Source organism: Bufo gargarizans, chromosome 9 (genome assembly GCF_014858855.1).
Source record: "Bufo gargarizans isolate SCDJY-AF-19 chromosome 9, ASM1485885v1, whole genome shotgun sequence".
Classification (NCBI taxonomy): domain Eukaryota; kingdom Metazoa; phylum Chordata; class Amphibia; order Anura; family Bufonidae; genus Bufo; species Bufo gargarizans.
Window position 1 is genome coordinate 116408483 of NC_058088.1, and position 19658 is coordinate 116428140.

General features: G+C 47.6%; 1 protein-coding gene across 1 annotated transcript in view; it reads left to right on the top strand.

The window, feature by feature from the left end:
* Positions 1 to 19658, top strand: part of TEX11 (testis expressed 11) — a 1226647-nt gene that overhangs the window by 98281 nt on the left and 1108708 nt on the right. The window lies entirely within an intron of this gene.

Here is a 19658-nt window from a genome sequence, read left to right on the forward strand (position 1 = left end):
GAGGCAGAAATGGCAGAGGAAGAGGCAGAAATGGCAAAGAAGAAAGCAGAAATGGAGCAGTTGGAGTCAGGGACAGAAGCCCAACTAAAAATTCTCCAAAGAGAAAGGGAAGAAGCAGCTACCTTAGCTAAACTGAACTTCTTCGAGCAAGCATTATGGCAAGGTACTGACCTAGACTGTTTCATCCCAGGAGAAGTGGAAAACCCGTCAGATATGTGTTAAGGCAGTCATGACCTGCTCCTCCTGCTAAATCGCATGTACCAACGCCACTTCTAAATCACCAACTGGGTAAACGTACAGAATGCCAGATATCTTCATCCACCAATAACAAGGTAATTTCTAGTGCAGAGCCAACTGATCCTCCAGAGACTAAACTATAGCTTAAGGCCTCATGCACACAACAGTAGTTTTTTTGTGCCCGCAAATTGTGCTTCCGCCCCAAAAAACTGATGCGGCATCCTTTTTTTGGGAGGATCCGTTTTTTTCCCACAGATACCTTGTAATAAATGCCTATCCTTGTCCGCAAATGTGAAAAAAGTAGGACATGCACAATTTTTTTTGCTGAAGGGAAACACTGACAATGGATGCGGAACACAAACAGATGAATTATCAGCATTTTTTGCTGACTGATTGAAATGAATGGGTCCCCATCCTATCTGCAAAAAAAAATAAAAAAATGGAACGGAGGCCGAGAAAAACAACATGAGGCCTAATCCTTATGCAACATCATTCTCTCCTGATCAATCTAAGCCTTATGTGCCAGAGCCCCTACATGCCCCAGAGACACCACGATGCAATCCAGCAACAAGGAATGTAAGATCAGACATGTCGGACTTTGCCAGATACATTAGCCTCTCAAAGTATGATGACCATGCTGAAAACTACAGAGACTGGAAATCTACCTTTTAAAGCAATAATCAGCAACCTTAACCTCATTGCCAAGTAAGAACTTGACTTGCTTCTCAACTGGTTAGGCCCAGAATCTGCACAACATGTAAAGACATTAAGAGCAGTTCATGCAGGCCACTCAGAGGAAGGTCTCGCTGCAGCATGGGAGAGAGACTTGAACAGACCTATGGCAGTTCTGAAGCTATAGAAAGCACCTTATTCAAGAGACTTCAAGCCTTCCCAAAGATAACTGGCAAGGACAATCGCAAGCTCCAGGATCTGGGCGACCTATTAAAGGAATTAGAATTGGCTAAAATGGATCCACATCTGCCAGGACTGAGTTACCTTGATACTGCTCATGGTGTCAATCCAATTGTTTTGAAATTACCACACGGCATCATTGACCAAACTCGGAAGAATGATCCCAGCTTTGACTTCACAGAATCCACTCTACTTGCTTCATCCTCATGCTCAAGGTATGACAACACAACAAGTAAACGTAGAAACTTAAGGGGAACAGTATCCATTAGAAAAACAAACGTCCCACTTATTACAACCTCCTACTAGGAAGGACACCCCCTAAATTCTTTGAGATCTTTGGCATAACAGGAAAAGCAACACCATACACCCTAAACACTTGTTCTGGTCGTGTAGAGACGTATGGCAGAAGGTCCACTGGATACCTTATCTCCTCCATTAAAGGGAACGTTCATATACCTTTGCCAAAGTTAATTGAATGCGACCAGATACCTGATAAAAGAGATGAAATTCCTACTCCAGAAGCTGCATACCATTATTCCCACCTGAAAGATCTAGCTAGTGAGATTCCTCCTATGGACATGAATGCTAACATCCTACTCTTGCTCGGGATTGACATTCTGAGAATACATAAGGTGCGGCAACAATGCAACGGTCCTAACAACACCCCGTATGCACAGAGACTCGACTTAGGCTGGGTGATTGTGGGCAATGTACAGGTCCTTCTCAAAAAATTAGCATATTGTGATAAAGTTCATTATTTTCTGTAATGTACTGATAAACATTAGACTTTCATATATTTTAGATTCATTACACACCAACTGAAGTAGTTCAAGCCTTTTATTGTTTTAATATTGATGATTTTGGCATTCTGCTCATGAAAACCCCAAATTCCTATCTCAAAAAATTAGCATATCATGAAAAGGTTCTCTAAACGAGCTATTAACCTAATCATCTGAATCAACTAATTAACTCTAAACACCTGCAAAAGATTCCTGAGGCTTTTAAAAACTCCCAGCCTGGTTCATTACTCAAAACCGCAATCATGGGTAAGACTGCCGACCTGACTGCTATCCAGAAGGCCATCATTGACACCCTCAAGCAAGAGGGTAAGACACAGAAAGAAATTTCTGAACAAATAGGCTGTTCCCAGAGTGCTGTATCAAGGCACCTCAGTGGGAAGTCTGTGGGAAGGAAAAAGTGTGGCAGAAAACGCTGCACAACGAGAAGAGGTGACCGGACCCTGAGGAAGATTGTGGAGAAGGACCGATTCCAGACCTTGGGGGACCTGCGGAAGCAGTGGACTGAGTTTGGAGTAGAAACATCCAGAGCCACCGTGTACAGGCGTGTGCAGGAAATGGGCTACAGGTGCCACATTCCCCAGAAACAGCGGCAGAAGCGCCTGACCTGGGCTACAGAGAAGCAGCACTGGACTGTTGCTCAGTGGTCCAAAGTACTTTTTTCAGATGAAAGCAAATTTTGCATGTCATTCGGAAATCAAGGTGCCAGAGTCTGGAGGAAGACTGGGGAGAGGGAAATGCCAAAATGCCTGAAGTCCAGTGTCAAGTACCCACAGTCAGTGATGGTCTGGGGTGCCATGTCAGCTGCTGGTGTTGGTCCACTGTGTTTTATCAAGGGTAGGGTCAATGCAGCTAGCTATCAGGAGATTTTGGAGCACTTCATGCTTCCATCTGCTGAAAAGCTTTATGGAGATGAAGATTTCCTTTTTCAGCACGACCTGGCACCTGCTCACAGTGCCAAAACCACTGGTAAATGGTTTACTGACCATGGTATTACTGTGCTCAATTGGCCTGCCAACTCTCCTGACCTGAACCCCATAGAGAATCTGTGGGATATTGGGAAGAGAAAGTTGAGAGACGCAATACCCAACACTCTGGATGAGCTTAAGGCCGCTATCGAAGCATCCTGGGCCTCCATAACACCTCAGCAGTGCCACAGGCTGATTGCCTCCATGCCACGCCGCATTGAAGCAGTCATTTCTGCAAAAGGATTCCCGACCAAGTATTGAGTGCATAACTGAACATCATTATTTGAAGGTTGACTTTTTTTGTATTAAAAACACTTTTCTTTTATTGGCCGGATGAAATATGCAAATTTTTTGAGATAGGAATTTTGGGTTTTCATGAGCTGTATGCCAAAATCATCAATATTAAAACAATAAAAGGCTTGAACTACTTCAGTTGTGTGTAATGAATCTAAAATATATAAAAGTCTAATGTTTATCAGTACATTACAGAAAATAATGAACTTTATCACAATATGCAAATTTTTTGAGAAGGACCTGTATGTATAAATAAGAGCTACAAACCATCTCAAGTGAACTCCTTCAAAATGTTTGTGCTAAAAAATGGTCACACAACTCACGTTAAGCCATGTGTTCATCATTACGAGGTAAAGGAAAAGCTTTCTAACCTCCTTAAGGCACCAGACATCATTCCTACCCTTTATGACAACATAGGAAGATCAGTGTTTTGTACAACACCAGAAGACAACAGATTGGCCTTGTCCATGGATGACAAAGATTATTAAAATAATGGACAATGGATTCTTCAAAGATGCAACTAACCACTGGGTTGCACCTTTACCTTTCCGTGCTGTAAGAGCCAGACTTCCTGACAACCGGGACTATCCAGATTAATCTCCTTGCAACGTACGTTAAGAAACAAACCTGAAATAAAAAAAATCATTTTGTGGCCTTCATGGAAAAGATATTTCACAATCACCACGGTTCCACCTTTGCAAGAGCAAGAAGAATGCTAGTACCTTCCCTCCTTTGGAGTATAACACCCACAGAAACCAAACCAGATAAGATTGGTATTTGACTCAAGTCTCAAACATAATGGCGTATCTCTGAACGATGTCCTTCTCACCGGTCCAAACCTGACCAATAATCTGGTAGGACTACTTATGAGATTCAGAAAGGAGCCAGTTACCATTACTGCAGACATTGAACAAATGTTCCACTGCTTTATCGTATGGCAAGACCACAGAAATTATCTAATTTTTTTTGGCACAGAGACAATGACACCAACAAGAAATTGGTTGAATACCGCATGAAGGTGCATGTGTTCGGTAACAGTCCTTCACCTGTTGTTGCTAGATATAGCCTACGTAGGGCTGCCTCTGATGGTGAGTCAGAGTTTGGGAAAGATGCCCGAAACTTTGTTGAAGGAGACTTCTACATGGACGACGTACTCAAATCTTTCCCCACAGTGGAGGAAGCCATAGATCTGCTCAAAGAACACAAGGTATTCTTTCAAAATTTTTTCTGAGTTTACATAAAGTCACCTTTAACAGTGCTTCTGCAATGAAAGCCTTCCAGCCCAGTGATCATGCCACAGAATTCAGAGACTTGAATCTAGGGATAGACAATCCACCAGACTCCCTTGGGTTTCAAGTTAGCTGTGCAGATAAACCATTTACTAAACAGGGAGTTCTCTCAGTGGTGAACAGCCTATATGATCCCCTGGGATTTTTCGCACCTTTGACTGTACAAGGCAAATTCCTGTTAAGACAGCTTTCAGAGTCTATTTCCGACTGGGATGCTCCACTGCCCTCTGACAAACAGCAAAAGTGGGAGCTTTGGAAGGAATGCCTACATGCATTAGACGGGATTCACATACCACGATGCTACACTCCAACATCCCTAATGATGTCCCGAACTATCCGCCGGCGAACAGTTCACGGCAAGCATGTCTTGTTCGCCGCGGCGGGCGAACATATGCAATGTTCGGTCCGCCCCTATACATCATCATTGAGCAAACTTTGACCCTGTACCTCACAGTCATCAGACACATTCCAGCCAATCAGCAGCAGACCCTCCCTCCCAGACACTCCCACCTCCTGGACACTATCCATTTTAGATTCATTCGGAAGCTGCATTCTTAGTGAGAGGAGGGACAGTGTAGCTGCTGATGATTTAATAGGGAAATCGATAGCTAGGGCAGTGTTCTGTGTCCACAGACTCATCTGCTGTAAGGACAGCATCCTGACAGCACCCCGAAAAGCCCTTTTTAGGACTGGTACATCAGTCTGCTTTATATATATATATATATATATATTGCAGTTCCCTGCCCGTGTGTGAGAGGCTGCAGGCCCACAGACTGTACTGTGTGCACACCACTCATAGGGTGTCACAGTACCTTGCAGATAAAAAAGTCAATTTATTATATTTTTTTTATATAATTGCAGTTGCCAGACAGTGAGAGGCTCACAGACTGTACTGTGCGCACACCATTCATTCAGGTTGTCACAATACCTTGCATATAAACTAAAGTCAATTTTTCTCTGTGATATAATCGCAGTTGCAAGCCAGTGAGTGTCTGGCCGACACAGACTGTACTGTGGCCACTGTCCAGGCCACCACTCATACCATTACAGGGTGTCACAATACCTTGCAGATAAACTAAAGTCAATTTATTTTTTCTCTGTGATATAATCGCACTTGCAAGGTAGTGTGTGTCAGGCCCACACAGACTGTACTGTGCCCACTGCCCACCACTTATATAGGGTGGCACAGTACCTTGCACGCATAGTACCACTTATCTAAAAAAAAAAAAAAAAAAAAAAAGACAGGCAGAGGCAGGCCACCCCGCAGGGGCCGTCGTGGTCGTAGTGCTGTGATTTCCAATGGCCCTGGAATAATGCCCAGTGTTCAGAGGCCACGTACCCTGAACCCGAAAAATTCTGAGGACATAGTTGACTGGCTTACACAGGACACCCAATCTTAAACAGCTTCTGCTAAGAACCTTGACGCACCATCCTCCTCCAGCTCAGCTTTGGTCACCTGCTCTCAAGTTACCACTCTCCCGCCGCCGCCACCACCACCACCACCGCCACCACAGCCGCTTCACTTGATCCGTCAGAGGAGTTATTTACACATCAGTTGGATGAAATTAGTGATGCGCAACCATTATTGCCAGAGGATGTAGATAACGGGGATATGTCTCAGTCAGGCAGGATTACACACATGGACATACAGTGTGATGATGATGATGATGATGATGTACCTGCTGCTGCTTCATTTGCTGAGGTGTCAGATACAAGTGAAGTGGTTGATGATGACGATGTGTCCGTGGATGCCACGTGGGTGCCTGCTCGAAGAGAATAAGAAGAGGGGGAAAGTTCAGAAGGGGAGACAGAGAGAAGGAGGAGACAAGTTGGAAGCAGGGAGAGGTTGTCGCAAGGAGCTAGTGGCACAGTCAGACAGCATGTATCGGCACCCGGGGTCAGCCAGACAGCACGCCAATCAGCGCATGCTGTTGCCACCACCAGAATGCCATCATTGCAAAGCTCAGCAGTGTGGCATTTTTTTGTGTGTGTCTGCCTCTGATAACAGCAATGCCATTTGCAACCTGTGCCAAAAGAAACTGAGTCGTGGGAAGTCCAACACCCACCTCGGTACAACTGCTTTGCGAAGGCACATGATCTCACATCACCACCGCCAATGGGATCAACACGAGTACAAGCAGCACACAAACTCAAAGCCACCATCCTACTCCTGGTCCAGCATCTTCAGCCACGTCAACCACTGCTGTCCTCCTTGCCCCCTCTCAACCACCCGCCACTCCGCCTCTCACCTTCAGCAGTTCCATCTCATCTGCCCACAGTCAGGTGTCTGTCAAGGAAATGTTTGAGCGTAAGAAGCCAATGTCACAGAGTCACCCCCTTGCCCGGCATCTGACAGCTGGCTTGATGGAACTCTTAGCCCGCCAGCTTTTACCATACCAGCTGGTGGAGTCTGAGGCCTTCAAAAAATTTGTAGCTATTGGGACACCACAGTGGAAGGTACCCGGACGATTTTTTTTTTTTTTTTTTTTTTAAAACAGGCAATCCCAAACCTCTACTCTGTTATTGAAAAGGAAGTCATGGCATCTCTGGCATACAGTGTTGGAGCAAGGGTCCATCTGACCACTGATTCCTGGTCTGCAAAGCACGGTCAGGGCATGTATATCACGTACACTTCGCATTGGGTCAACCTGCTGACGGCTGACAAGCATGGAATGCTCTGCAGCGGAGTTGGTGACACCGCCACGACTTGCAGGCAGGCCTACTGCCACCTCCTCTACTCCATCCTCTTCGATAACCTCCTCGGCTGAGTCCTCTTCTGCTGCGGCGTCTGGCTGTACATCAACTGAATCCCCCCAGCTCCCCAGTGGCTATTCCACATCCCGGATACGACAGTGTCACGCTGTCTTGGGGTTGACTTGCCTGAAAGCAGAGAGCCACACCGGACCAGCACTCCTGTCTGCCCTGAACGCACAGGTGGATCAGTGGCTGACCCCGCACCAACTGGAGATCGGCAAAGTGGTGTGTGACAATGGAAGCAATTTGCATTGCACATGTGTTGAATCTCATCGTACAACGCTTTGTGTCTAAGTACCCAGGCTTACAGGACGTCCTCAAGTAGGCCAGGAAGGTGTGTGGCCATTTAAGGCGTTCCTACACGGACATGGCACACTTTTCCGATATTCCGCGGCGAAACAAAATGCCAGTGAGGCGCTTGATTTGCGAAAGCCCGACATGTTGGAATTCAACACTCCTAATGTTCGACCACCTGCTCCAACAAGAAAAAGCCATCAACAAGTATTTGTATGACCGGGGTGCCAGGACAGCCTCTGCGGAGCTGGGAATTTTTTTGCCACGTTACTGGACGCTCATGCGCAATGCCTGTAGGCTCATGCGTCCTTTTGAGGAGGTGACAAACCTAGTCAGTCGCACCGAAGGCACCATCAGCGACCTCATCCCATTTGTTTTCTTCCTGGAGAGTGCCCTGCAAAGAGTGCTGGATCAGGCAGTAGATGAGCGTGAAGAGGAAGAGTTGTGGTCACCATCACCACCAGAAACAGCCTTGTCATCATCGCTTGCCGGACCTGTGGCAACGCTGGAAGAGGAGTCTGAGGAAGAGGAGTGTTACGGTTACTCCCCGGCTAGCTGGGAGCTGGACCGCTTGGATAGTCTGGATCTCGGTTGAGGGAGAAAGAGAAGCCGCTTTGTCGCGATATCCAGAAGGATCCTGTAAATGTAGAACAATCCCGGTAACAATCTTTCAGCTAGGATAATCCTTTCCCCCTCCACAAATGAGTCGAGGCTGCGACTTGAAGGTTTAAGCAAGACAGAAGTTTATTGACCCGGGGTCTCCTTTTATGCAATCCTGCCCTGGAAAGGCCTACATTTACATGATTATCACAATACACAATTACATGTCTGGTACAACCCCCACGTCTCCTCCCCTCAGATAAGCACTTAACATAATTAACCCACACACAATGTTACCCAAGTTCTGGATGTACCCCAAAACCAGGGGGTACATCTTTACAGTCGGTATCCTCAGACAGTCCTGGTGTAGGGATACAACATATCCAAAATCAGACTCAGTCGGTCCAAGGGTTCGGGAATTACGGGTCCCTGAAGTCCTGATCGACTGCACAGACTTTTCAGCTGAAAATGGTTCCCCAAGCTTTGGTCCTGCGGCCGATCTCCGCTCATGCGCCAAAACCCCACGAAACCCCTGCAAAGTTTAGTCCTTCCACCGAACGGCCGGTCAGTCGGCAGCCCCAGCATGAATCTACGCTGTCATGGAGGACTCAGCGGTGCTCGCCTGTCTGCGCATCCGCCCTTAGATCCAGGCGACTGCTGGCCACCACCGCTGTTCGGGCGTAAGACGGCCGCGACCACGTGCAAGGTCCCAAAATGGCGGCTACCCATGCCCAACACAAAGGACTCGTGCCGAACCATGCGAATGGCTGAAAACAGAGCTGGGAGGCAAAATAGCACTTAATTGCACACAGTGTAACTAACAGTTTTGTAACAAGGAGTCAGAGGAGGAATGTGGCTTTGAGGAGGAGGAAGACCAACCACAGCAGGCATCCCAGGGTGCTCGTTGTTGTCACCTATATGGGACCCGTGGTGTTGTACGTGGCTGGGGGGGGGGAAGAACTGACATCAGTGAGGATGAGGAACGGGAAATGAGTACTTTGGCATCCAACCTTTTGCAAATGGGGTCTTTCATGCTGTCATGTCTGTTGAGAGACCCTCGTATAAAAAGGATGAAGGAGAACGACCTGTACTGGGTGGCCACGCTACTAGACCCCTGGTATAAGCAGAAAGTGGTGAAAATGTTACCAAATTACCGAAAGTCGGAAAGGATGCAGCAGTTCAAAACCAAACTAAAAAATATGCTTTACACAGCTTATAAGGGGGATGTCACAGCACAACGGGAATCTAACTGGGGAAGAGGTGAAAGTAATCCTCCTCCTACCACGACCATGGCGGCAAGGGCAGGATGCTTTACAGATGTGTTATTGATGGAGGACATGAGGAGCTTTTTCAGTCCTACACATCACCACAACCCTTCGGGATCCAGCCTTAGAGAACAACTCGACCGACAGGTAGCAGACTACCTTGCCTTAACTGCAGATATCGACACTCTGAGGAGCGATGAACCCCTTGACTACTGGGTGTGCAGGCTTGACCTGTGGCCTGAGCTATCCCAGTTTGCGATAGAACTTCTGGCCTGCCCCGCTTCAAGTGTCCTGTCAGAAAGGACCTTCAGTGCAGCAGGAGGCATTGTCACTGACGAGAAGTCGCCTCGGTCAAAAAAGTGTTGATTACTTCACCTTCATTAAGATGAATGAGGCATGGATCCCGAAGGGACTGACAGTGGGGGATACGTTTGACTAACAAAAGGCCTGATGACATGCCTTGGCCCCAAAATGGTCCCCACGCTGCTGTATTTAATGTCTGCATACCGGATGACTTTCGTGAATTCTCCGCCACCATTTAGGGTTTAAGCCTTAATGTTTTTGTCACCTTTCTGCCTGGAAAACATCAATTTTTCCGGCCGCTGCTACAACAGCGGCTGCAACAATACCATTGTTTTTCAGGCATGTGTACATGCCTAATTTTTCTGTCCTCTGGTGCTGCACTGTGGCTGCAAAAAATAAAAAATAAAGGCACATACAAGTGTCAATTCCCCTTCGTGAACGTTACCTTGGTTGTGGTGAAGGGGCTTGCGTATCACAATGAAGCGATCATCACCTCTATGAGTGTGTTGGCAATGTTGCCACACCCCAGATGATCAGGGCTGTCTTTAATATTGATTGGACCCTGGGCAAATTTTTTCATTTGGGCCCCCTGGATCCCGCCTTCCCACACCTTAGCATGCAATCACACCCTCCACCACAACACACACACAAAAAATCCACACATCTGGTAGAGTAAAGTGAATGACTGTAAATACTTCCAGTTCTGAAGACTCCAGCGGCTCAGGATCAGTTCTCTGGGCAGCTGGGCTCAGGCTGGAAGTGGGCACCGCTCCGCAGGAAGAAGACCAGGGCTCGGCTCACCCTAGTGTTACAGTGCACCCCAGCACCCCACAGTATAGCACCCTATAGTATACAGCACCACACAGTATGCAGTATAGCACCCCACGCTAAACAGTACCCCACAGTATATAGTAGAGCAGTATAGCAGCCCACAGTATACAACGCCTCACAGTATACAGTAGAGCAGTATAGCACCTCACCGTATACAGCACCCCAAGCTATACACGATACAGCACCCCACACTATACAGCCCCCCACACTATACAGTACAGCAGTATAGCACGCCACACTATACAGCGCCCACAGTATACAGTATACAGCCCCCCCCCCAGTATACAGTACAGCAGTATAGCACTCCACAATATACAGCACCCACAGTATACAGTTTACAGCCCCCCACACTATACAGGCCCCCCACACTATACAGCCCCCCCCCACACTATACAGGCCCCCCCCACACTATACAGGCCCCCCACACACTATACAGGCCCCAGCACACTATACAGCCCCCAGCACACTATACAGCCCCCCACAGTATACAGCACCCCACTATACAGTAGTTTACAGTATATTAGCATAACAGCCCCTGTGACCTTTTTCTGATGTAATCTTCACAAAGAAAGCTCCACAGTTAAGACAAACTTCTCCTGCAACACTCCTGTTAGGACCTGTGATGACCTCATAGCCATGTGACCAGTAATATTGCTAGGTTACTGGTCACATGGTGATGATGTCATCTAAGGTCCTACATCACAGCTCTCACAGGCAGCCTGGACTCAGTGCCGGCAGGCATGGCAGCATCCCCTGTGTAGCTGACAGCCTGACACACGGGGTAGTGGCTAGCAGGGCTCAAGAGGCAGCTGCCTTGGGCCCCCTAGGAGCAACTGGGCCCGGGGCATCTGTTCCTTTTGCCCCTTGGTAAAGACGGCCCTGAAGATCATTGTATTGGTTTTTAATACATACAAAAAAAAAATCATAATGTCTCTTAATAGTTTATTAGAAATAATGCAGACAATTTAAAAAATCCCCATCAATTCCAATGCAAAGCAAGTACAGAGCTCAGAACAAAATTATTTCAGGAAGTCATAATGGTTCGTTAATTCGACAATGGTTAATCAATTCGACAGGCGTCCCCGGATAGGGGACGTGACAGGGATTAAACTTATAGGAATAGTACTAGTTAAGACACCACTCATATAGGGTGTCACAGCACAATGCTCCGTGCACGCGCAGTGCCCCAACTTGGGAGTAAGAGGACCGACCAAGCTGCTTTTTCCATCTCCCGGTTCCTAAAATCAATTCAGTTTGGTGTATCAGAGTTTGGTCTGTCACTGTGACGGCAGTCGAATGTACCCGACCTAAATCTTTTTTTCACAAAAGGCAATCCCTGATATGGGATGTAACAGGGATTAAACTGATAGGAATAGTACTGGTTAAGACAACATTCATATAGGGTGTCACAGCACATTGCTCTGTGCACGTGCAGTGCCCCAACTTGGGAGTAAGAGATAAATCACATTTCTGCAAGGAGTTTGTCAACTTTTGACAACTGTTTGCGGTTGCCTAAAATCCATTCAATACACGTCCTGATAGGGGACGTAACAGGGATTAAACTGATGAGAATAGTACTACAGAAAATACCACTCATATCGGATGTGAGAGTAAATTGCACGGCGCAGACGCAGTGACCGTAGATTCAAACAAAGGGGAGGGAGCCAGCATTTTTTTAACCATCTCCCCGTTCGAAAAATCTATTCAATTCACCTTTCGGGGACCCTTGGTGTTGTATGTGGCTGGGTGGAGGAAGAAACCTTCAATGACATCAGCAGGATATGGCTAGCTTGGTATCCAACCTTGTGCAAATGGGGAGTTTGCGGTTGGGCAAATGGACTGTTTGCGGTTGTTTGTGGTGCATTAAAAGGGAGTTTGGTCTGTCAATGTCTGTGAAGCAGGCGTAACCCTTACACTACCTGATCGATACAACATCATACCTGATCGTATACACACACTGGACCAGCAGGATTTCCTATGTGAAATTATCTGCTTGCGAACCTATACGTTCTCGATCCACAGTATAACACTGTTCCACTCCAAGGGGACACAGAATGAAACAAAAACAGCAGACGGGACTTACAACAAACTACCTAAATCAGCATGGTGGAACACATTCGTAAACAAGGACTACCACCATCAACATCAAGAAGAACGTACAAACAGATAATAAAAACACACAACATGGACATACACAGGGAACAAACTGTGTAACAAATAGTACAGGGGTGTCAAATGTTGCCTAGCCTAGCTTGGCCACTCTGACCCCTCAGCAGCTGGTGATGCTGCCGAGAGGTAACCCCTTTATGGCCAAGCTGACTAGACCCCACTGCACAATTTGTTACCTGAATCCCATCACTGGACACATTGCAATTACTTGCACAAGGGCCATTCCTTGCAATGTGTCCTTTGGTCCCACACCTGAAGCACCTGATTGGGCTTTCTGTCTTGTGTGTTTTGCAGTGTTTCGCTATATGACCCAAGCTACCACACGCAAAACATTTGATGTTTGCCCGGCATGGCTTAGGTCCGTCCACACTGCCACCGCGCTCCCTGAATTGCTCCATCTTCAGGGAGGCACTTTTCACAATCTTACTTTTCCCCAAAGTCAGGGAAAAATCTCTGTTAGTCTGGACAGGCTTGGTCTGGTGATTTGGCCTGTCACAGACTACTCTCCCCCCTTTTTGCCCTGCATAGGGCAAAGTTTGGGGAGATTCCGACCCTGACTTTACAGGAAAAGAAAGGGCCGGCACCAACTTGGTGATGACCTGTTGCATGCCAGTCATTATCTTGGAGCTTACAGCAACCTGAGCCTTCAATTTGGCTACCGTCACATTAGTAGTGGCAGTCTGCTCCTTGAAAGCCTTGACCTCAGTATAAGACTGAGTCAACTTAGCCTCAATTTCCTCCTTCTGCCTCTGCAGCTCTACTAACTGTGACTGTATCCTAGCCACCTGCGCATCTCGGTCAACAGTAGACCGCACATTCTCCGCCAGCTGTGCCCGTAATGCCAAAACCTGGTCCGAATTACTAGCACAGCACTGGTAGTGAACGGCCGGAGGAATTGTCTCCGTTGACTGAGACACCAGCGCCACTTCCTTTGGCTTACAGATGCTAGCCTCAAACGTATGAACGAGTTTGGCTAGCATTTAAAGCCGTTTGGTGGCCTTGTTCAACACCATCAGTTTGTTAACACAAAGCTTGTCAAAACTACAAGCCTGCGCTAACAAATCGGACCACAGCATTTCTGCTGTCTTGTATGTGGTGGGGAGGATGGGGTTAAATGTGCTGTTTTTGGCTAAGTGTTGGAGTGTGGAGAAGTTCATACTCACATTTTTCTGAGCCTCCATCTTCTTGTTGGTGCTGTACTTTTCCGTCCCTTGCAGCTGCTTGAAAGAAGTCCTTTTCTTCCGGATCGCTTCTTCCCGACCAGCCGGACTTGTATGTACCTCCAACGAAGATGGATCTCTTTCCGTGACGTAGCCTTCTTCTCTTACCCCAGCGACAGTGACCAGTAAAGCAAATACAAAAATATTAGTACACAGATAGATTATAGATTCTCTGCAAAAGATTTTGTTTCATTTCTGGTACTCTAAGGGAAGTATCGCTTCTCCTGTCTGAATTATCGGGTCCTAGACGCTCAGACACACTGCTGACTGCGTCTCTCCTGCCCGCTAATTCACAGTACCAGCGACCCTCAGCCTCAAGACCAAAAATAAACGCAAAATCCACGCAGTGGGCCTGGCTCGCTAATGTGAAGGGGGGAATATTAATCACCAATATTATGCGAATATCGATAATTAATATTCCTAAATAGGAGGAGCCGTCTAGTGATGACTCTGCCTATTTATACCTTTATATAACAATAACACAATACTTTCGATATACTTTACACTAATCACTATGCTAGCTGCATGCGCCTAACTCACTACCGCTAAGGCTGAGTTCACACCAGCGTTCAGCCTTTCCGTTCTCCTGCTCCGTTATAGGAGCAGGAGAACGGAAAGGACGGATCGGGCACATAACTGAGACGAGCGGAGCCTACGGACCCCATAGACTATAATGGAGTCCGTTAGGTTTACGCTCAGAAAATGATTTTGGAGCGGAGACAAAAGTACTGCATGCAGGACTTTTGTCTCCGCTCCAAAATCATTTTCTGAGCGTAAACCTAACGGACCCCATTATAGTCTATGGGGTCCGTAGGCTCCGCTCGGCTCAGTTATGTGCCCGATCCGTCCTTTCCGTTCTACTGCTCCTATAACGGAGCAGGAGAACGAAAAGGCTGAACGCTGATGTGAACGAGGCCTAACAAGTACACGCTACAAAAAGGGTACAAATAACGGTATTTATTAACACCTGACGCACACGATATACAGTAAATACACAGCCTAAACTACACTACACGTTCCCAAATTCCACCCATAAACTAACTATACAGTTCACACATACAAGTATCTTAACAGCCCACCCCACCTGACTATATACTATCCCTATGGGGTACGACGAGGGTTAACGGTGGTCTTACAGGGGTGTAAGCCGACCACAAACACAAAGGGTTTACAATGGGGATCAGGGCTGTACAGCAATGCAGGGGTTAATACCCTGCAAGTGTACAGTGAGGGGGGTGTGTGTGGCAGGGATGCAGGGGTTGCCTCCAGGGGTTAATATCAGGGTAGGGAAAGGGTAAATCAGGGGCACAGCAATTGATCAGGGGCACAGCAATGGATCAGGGGCACAGAAGGGTTAAGGGTAATCAGAGGCAGGGACCAGGGTCCATCAGAGGTTCACAGTACACACAGGGACCAGGGTCCATCAGGGGTTAACAAGGGGATAGCAGTAGGGGGTCAGGGAGTGGGATAGTGGTAGGGATCAGGGGTATCTCGTTGGTGGGATAGGGGATAATAAAGGGGTGATACTTATAGTATGTTGCTCGTTCGTCCAGGGGTCTGCTCGTTCGTCCAGGGGGTCTGCTCCTTTAAGGTGGGGGCGACACGGCTCTTCTGTGAGCGCCGATTGCGCTCTCCTTTCAGGAGGTATAAGTTAAATCCACGGCACTCCGAAAGTGCCGTGCATTTAACTTATACTGTCTAAGGGCTCTTTCACATCTGCGTTATAGTCTTCCGGCATAGAGTTCCGTCGTCGGGGCTCTATGCCGGAAGAATACTGATCAGGATTTTCCTAATGCATTCTGAATGGACAGTCCGTCCTTCAGGATGCATCAGGATGTCTTCCGTTCCGGAACGGAACGTTTTTTGGCCGCAGCAAATAGCGCAGCATGCTGCGCTTTTTGCTCCGGCCAAAAATCCGGAACACTTGCCGCAAGGCAGGATCCGGAATGAATGCCCATTGAAAGGCATTGATCCGGATCCGGCCTTAAGCTAAACGTCGTTTCGGCGCATTGCCGGATGCGACGTTTAGCTTTTTCTCAATGGTTACCATGGCTGCCGGGACGCTAAAGTCCCGGCAGCCATGGTAAAGTGCAGTGGGGAGCGGGGAGCAGCATACTTACCGTCCGTGCGGCTCCCGGGGCGCTCCAGAGTGACGTCAGGGCGCCCCAAGCGCATGGATCACGTGATCGCATGGACACGTCATCCATGCGCATGGGGCGCTCTGACGTCATTCTGGAGCGCCCCGGGAGCCGCACGGATGGTAAGTATGCTGCTCCCCCGCTCCCCACTACTACTATGGCAACCAGGACTTTAATAGCGTCCTGGGTGCCATAGTAACACTGAAAGCATTTTGAAGACGGATCCGTCTTCAAATGCTTTCAGTACACTTGCGTTTTTCCGGATCCGGAGTGTAATTCCGGCAAGTGGAGTACACGCCGGATCCGGACAACGCAAGTGTGAAAGAGGCCTAAACCACTCTCACAGGCACCCACACTGGATCCAAGGTGTGCAGAGTACAAAATTATCTAACCTCCTATCAGGAGGGGCTGTCCAGAAGGGGTCCCGATCCTCTTCCTAAGGTGGGGGCCCTGACCCTAACTAACCTGAGTGCCGGGGCCGCCGGATATTTATCCCCGGCGGCCCGCACTCCCGCGCCGCCCACCACTGATCCAGAGATTCGCCCTGAAGTTAGTACCCTTGTCACCAAGTCTGAAAGGAGGTCTGACTCGGGCTGTCATCGCTTTGAACGCTTCTCCAGATTGTTAAAGCTTGTTCACACACTTGCAAGGTTCCAGTATTCTCATTGAACATCATATGGACATTCATGTTTGCATATAGTGTGAACTGTCCCAGCATTTATTTATTCCATTTAGATAAATAGCTGTTTGTTATTATATCATTACCATGTTATGTAATGCTGCCACCCTGTGGTCAGTCTTGTTATAGGTTTCCTGAAATGTGCTGTATTATGTAAATTACAACATTGCCTTTGCTCTCTGTTCTACTCCTTTTTTATGACATGACATCCTGGACTCTTTTCCTATGTCTTCCTTTTCTGCAGCAGACTCAGAGCTGGTGAGAACATTTTGTTTTGACCTCTAATGTCCTCTGGTATCCTCTAATTTCCTCTATGTGCTTTGCTCAAGGTAAACTCAATAAATTACCAAAGCATCTCCATTGTATTCTCCTCACTGGATTTTCACATACAAATGGTACCACGACCTAGGGATATTAGTGAGTTCAGCTATCTACCATTGCTTGTACAGAGATTACCACTCACAACCAGTCAGAGACAATTGCTCCCTTGTTTTCCTCCTGGACTTTTTCATAGAGAGGGAGGCAGTAAGGCCACTTTCACACTAGCGTTTTAGCTTTCTGTTTGTGAGATCTGTCATGGGCTCTCACAAGTGGTCCAAAACAGATCAGTTTTTCCCTAATGCGTTCTGAATGGAAAAGGATCTGCTCAGAATGCAGCAGTTTGCCTCCGTTCAGTCACCATTCCACTCTGGAGGCAGACACCAAAACGCTGCCTATAGCATTTTTCTGTCTATCCTGGGATGCGGAGCAAGATGGATCCATCCTGACACACAATGTAAGTCAATGGGGACGGATCCGTTTTCTCTGACAATAGAAAATGGATCCGTCTCCCATTGACTTTCAATGGAGTTCATGACGGAACTGTCTTGGCTGTATAAGACATAATACAACCGGATCTGTTCATGAGAGATGCATGCTGTTGTATTATTGTAATGGAAGCGTTTTTGCAGACCCATGATGGATCCACAAAAAACGCTGGTGTAAAAGTGGCCTAAGGTGGACCTAGCGGACTGGTTCTTCTCCTTTCCATAGATCTAATGTCATTTATAAACATTGAGGTTTCTTCCTGCAAAATTTGTGAAGTACACGTAGGGCATGCAGGTTTTTTGTATGATGGATCCTGTTTCTTACTGCACACAGTGCATTTAGCTGAACTGCTTTTATTGTATAGGCACCACATCTTTGTCTCCCTAAAAGCTAGCCACACCAATAAGAAACAGGATTGTATTAAATGACACCCAGTTTTAAGACAAATATGAAAGAAAAAAAAAGTACACCCTGTACTGTCAGAGAAAGATGTGACTTACTGGGTTTGTGGTGTGCTCGTTGGACTGCGGTTCATATTTTGGCACCTCCTGGGATAAGCACTGCAGGAATTCCCCTTGAACACTACTCGATGTTCACCAAACAGAGGAGGAAGCTTCTCACCACTTGAGAAGCTTATATGCCACATTTTCAACGCTGTGCTCGTGGTCACCAGAAGTGACTAAATATCACTCCTGAAAGTGACCTCATGTATATGGTGCTCCCCATGTTCCATCTCGTGTTGAGTGTACCACGAGCTTTCGCTGTTAGGAACATTATCTTACCTAAATGCAGCACCAGAAATGACTCCATTTCCTGTTTGTCCCCCATAGTGCTCCTGTATGAGCCGTGCTGTGTGTGCCACCGGGATCCGCCAATTCCAGTGCCACTGATGCCGTGGGAAAGGAGAGCTTCTTATACCTGTCTGTTTGTCACAAACATTAGGCAGAGATCAGCAGGTGTGGATTGGCCATACACCTTACAGGGAAATTTCCTGGTCGGGCCAATGCCCAGGGGGCCACCTGTCATGGTGGGGAGTGGGGGTACCCCCCACTGCACGATGACTGGGGGATAAGGAAAGCAACTATGCCTGAACACAAGGATAAGGGAGCCGGTCACCTCATAATGCATCCCTATACCTAGCCCTAACTCCTCACCGTATGAGTGGACCTGGATGGCAGGACGGCTCATACCCTGGATACCTGAGACCAGGGGAGTAGCTATAGGGGGTGCATAGGTAGCAGTCGCTACCGTGCCCATGAGCCTGAGGGGCCCAAAGACCCTTGTGCAACATAAGACACTGGCATTATAGAAAGTGCATACTGGTCAATTTACACCTCTGCCTGTAGGGTAGGGGTTAGGTCAAGAATTTGGCATGAGGGGGTGCCCTTTCAATGTTTGCCTCATTAAGCAGGAAGGCTGGCTCCCCTGCCCCTTTTCAACAAGCACTGAGGGAAGGGGGGCCCCAAGCTGAACTCTTGCACTAGGGCCCATGAGCTTTTAGCTACGCTCCTGCCTGAGGCCCTGAGTCGCCCTGAGAATCCCTCACAAAGGAGCTGAGGAGAGGCGCCCTGTTCTTTCAGGACACGGAAGAACAGGAGTCTCAAAAGGCCTAGAAGCAGGGAAAGGAAAAGACCATATGCAACAATAGAATTGGCAGGTAAGAAAACAAGACAACACACCTACCTGCCGCTGACACAACGACTGGAACCCGTGAATACATATCAGAGCCCTAACACCAAACAGGACACCATACCAGCAACTCACACAGGTATCCAGCACACCAGACTCCGCTAGGACCCCTATGCCGCAAGGTGCATGGCAGCCCCAAGCGGCACTGCATACAGGCTTGTGGTTCAATAACAACACACCAAATCATAACCCCACACCAAACATACAACACATGTAAGAGAGGGAAGACATCGCTGGAGACCTCAATGTCCCACCAGGCGGCCCTCACTCTGGGAGATGGAAAATGAAGACCAGGAGCATAACTCCAACACACACCATGGCTGGAGTACCACTGACTCCTAGCCTCTAGCCACAGATAAGATGAAGCACCTAGTGACCACACCCAACAAGGTGGTTAACCCCTCCAGCACCG